Consider the following 4,067-nt stretch of genomic DNA (forward strand, 5'->3'; position numbering starts at 1 on the left):
AAGAAAATAAAATCAGCTTGTCAACTTCAAGAAAAATACCTGTTGACATTTTCATTGGAATTGCATTAAATCTATATATCAATTTGGAGAGAATTAATACCACTACATTACTAAAACTTCTAACATGATATATCTCTTGATTTATTTAAATCTTGTTTAGTTGTTCTCACCAACATATTCTAGTTTCAGTGTAGATAATTGGGCACCTTTATTCCTAGGTTATTGATACTTTTGATGTAATTGTAAATGGTATTGACTTATGAATTTCATTTTCCATTTTTTTGTTTGTTTCTAGAGTTTGGGAATATAACTGATTTTTGTGTCATGAATTTTTATGTTGCAGTCTTATTAAATTTACTTATAAATTCAAATACTCTGTTTATTGGTACTTTTGGATGTTTCTATCTGCAGAATTAAGTTATTTACAAACAACAAATTTACTTCTTTCTTTCAATTCTTTATACATTTTTCCTTTTTTTCTTAGAATTTACTATTTTACCACTGAGTATGATGCTGGCTGCAGATTTGGGGAAGATGACTTTTATTTCTTTATTTTTTATATTAACATATAATCTATTATTTGTTTCAGGTGTACAGGTCTGTGATTCATCAGTCCTACATAATTCACAGCACTCAGCATAGCACATACCTTCCCCAATGCCCATCATCCAGCCACCCTGTCCCTCTCACCATCCTTTCATCCAGCAACCCTGAGTTTGTTTCACGAGATTAAGAGTCTCTAATGGTTTGTCTCTCCCTCTCCAGTTTTATCTTGTTTCATTTCTCCCTCCCTTCCCCTATGATCTGCTCTCTTGTTTCTCAAATTCCTCATATCAGTGAGGTCGTATGATAACTGTCTTTCTCTGACTGACTTATTTCACTTAGCATAATATCCTCTAGTTCCACTTACATCATTGCAAATGACAAGGTTTCATTTTTGATGGCTGCATAGTATTCCTGTGTGTGTGTGTGTGTGTGTGTGTGTGTGTGTGTGTGTGTGTATCTTGCAACTTCTTTATCCATTCATCTTTTGATGGATATCTAGACTCTTTCCATAGTTTGGCTATTGTGGACATTGCTACTATAAACATTCAGGTGCAGGTGCCCCTTCAGATTACTACATTTGTATATTATTTTAAAATTTAATTTTATTTTTTTCAGTGTTCCAAGATTCATTGTTTATGCACCACACCCAGTGTTCCATGCAATATGTGCCCTCCTTAATACTAAACACGACTCACCCAACCCCCCACTTCCCTCCCCTCCAAAATCCTCAGTTTGTTTCTCAGAGTCCACAGTCTCTCATGGTTCATCTTCCTCTCTGATTTCCCCCAAGTCAACTTGTTCTCTCCAACTCCCAATGTCCTCTGTATTATTCCTTATGCTCCACAAGTAAGTGAAACCACATGACAATTATCTCTCTCTGCTTGACTTATTTCACTCAGTATAATCTGCTCCAGTCATCCATGTTGATACAAAAGTTGGATATTCATCCTTTCTATGGAGGCATGATATTCCTTTGTATACATGGACCATATCGACTTTATCCATTCATTTGTTAAAGGGCATCTTGGCTCTTTCCATAGTTGGGTGACTGTGGCCATTGCTGCTATGAAAACTGGGGTAGAGATGGCCTTTCTTTTCACTACATATGTATCTCTGGGGTAAATACCCAGTAGTGCAAATGCAGGGTCATAGGGTAGCTCTATTTTTTATTTCTTAAGGAATCTTCACACTGTTTTCCAAAGTGGCTACATCAACTTGCATTCCCACCAACAGTGTAAGAGGATTTCCCTTTTCCCCAGAGTCAACCATTCTCTTACATTTGCATCTTTAGAGTAAATACCCAGTAGTGCAATTACTGGATCTTAGGGAAGCTCTTTTCAACTTTATTTTTTTTTAAATTTTATTTATTTATCAGAGAGAGGGGGGGGAGAGAGCGAGCACAGGCAGACAGACTGGCAGGCAGAGGGATAAGCAGGCTCCCTGCTGAGCAAGGAGCCTGATGTGGGACTCGATCCCAGGACGCTGGGATCATGACCTGAGCCGAAGGCAGCTGCTTAACCAATTGAGCCACCCAGGCGTCCCTCTTTTCAACTTTTTTTTTTTAAAGATTTTATTTATATATTTGACAGAGAGAAATCAGAAGTAGATGGAGAGGCAGGCAGAGAGAGAGGAAGGGAAGCAGGCTCCCTGCTGAGCAGAGAGCCCGATGCGGGACTCGATCCCAGGACCCTGAGATCATGACCTGAGCCGAAGGCAGCGGCTAAACCCACTGAGCCACCCAGGTGCCCCTCTTTTCAACTTTTTGAGGAACCTCCATACTGTTGTCCAAGTGGCTGCACCAGGTGGCATTCCCACAAACAGTGTAGGAGGGTTCCTTTTTCTATGCATCCTCGCCTACATATGTCTTTTCCCAACTTGTTAATTTTAGCCATTCTGACTGGTGTGAAGTAATATCTCATTGTGGTTTTGATTTGTATTTCCCTGATGCTGAGTGATGTTGAGGACTTTTTCATGTGTCTGTTGGACATTTGAATGTCTGCTTTGTAGAAATGTCTGTTCATGTCTTCTTTCCATTTCTTGATTAGATTATTTGTTCTTTGGGTATTCTGTTTGATAAGTTCTTTATAGATTTTGGATACTAGCCCTTTATCTGACATGTCATTTGCAAATATCTTCTTCCATTCTGTCAGTTGTCTTTTGGTTTTGTTGACAGTTTCTTTTGCTGTGCAAGTTTTTGATCTTGATGAAATCCCAATAGTTCATTTTTGCCCTTGCTTCACTTCCTTTGGCGATGTTTATAGGAAGAAGTTGCTGCAGCTGAGGTCAAAGCAGTTGCTGCCTGTATTCTCCCCAAGGACTTGGATGGATTTTAGACTCACACGGAGGTCTTTCATCTATTTTGAGTCTACTTCTGTGTGTGGTATAAGGAAATTGTCCAGTTTCATTCTTTTGCATGTGGCAGTCCGATTTTCCCAGCACCATTTGTTGAAGAGACTGTCTTTTTTTCCATTGGACATTCTTTTCCTGCTTTGTCAAAGATGAATTGGCTGTAGAGTTGGGGATCAATTTCTGGGCTCTTATTATGTACCATTGATTTATTTGTCTGTTTTTGTGCCAGTACCCTACTGTCTTGATGATACAGATTTGTAATAGAGCTTGAAGTCCAGATTGTGATGCTGCCAACTTTGGTTTTCTTTTTTGAACATTCCTCTGGTTATTTGGGGTCTTTTCTGGTTCCATATAAATTTTAGGATTACTTGTTCCATTTCTTTGAAACACATGGATGGTATTTTGGTAGGGATTACATTAACTGTGTAGATTGCTCTAGGTAGCATAGACATTTTCACAATATTTGTTCTTTCAATCCAGGAGCATGGAACTTTTTTCCATTTCTTTGTGTGTTCCTCATTTCTTTCATGAGTATTCTGTAGTTTTCTTTTTTTTTTAATTTTTAAAATTTATTTATTTATTTTCAGCATAACAGTATTTATAATTTTTTCACCAACCAGGGCTCCATGCAATCCATGCCCTCTATAATACCCACCACCTGGTACCCCAACCTCCCACCACCCGGCCACGTCAAACCCCTCAGATTGTTTTTCAGAGTCCATAGTCTTTCATGATTCACCTCCCCTTCCCATTTCCCCCAACTCCCATCTCCTCTCTAACTTCCCATGTCTTCCATGCTATTTGTTATGCTCCACAAATAAGCGAAACCATATGATAACTGACTCTCCCTGCTTGACTTATTTCACTCAGCATAATCTCTTCGATTCCCATCCATGTTGCTACAAAAGTTGGGTATTCGTCCTTTCTGATGGAGGCATAATACTCCACAGTGTTTATGGACCACATCTTCCCTTATCCATTCGTCCCTTGAAGGGCATCTTGGTTCTTTCCATAGTTTGACGACCATGGCGATTGCTGCTATAAACATTGGGGTACAAATGGCCCTTCTTTTCACGACATCTGTATCTTTGGGGTAATTATCCAGGAGTGCAATTGCAGGGTCATAGGGAAGTTCTATTTTTAATTTCTTGAGGAATCTCCACACTGTTCTC

Source organism: Mustela nigripes, chromosome 1 (assembly GCF_022355385.1).
Source record: "Mustela nigripes isolate SB6536 chromosome 1, MUSNIG.SB6536, whole genome shotgun sequence".
Lineage (NCBI taxonomy): Eukaryota > Metazoa > Chordata > Mammalia > Carnivora > Mustelidae > Mustela > Mustela nigripes.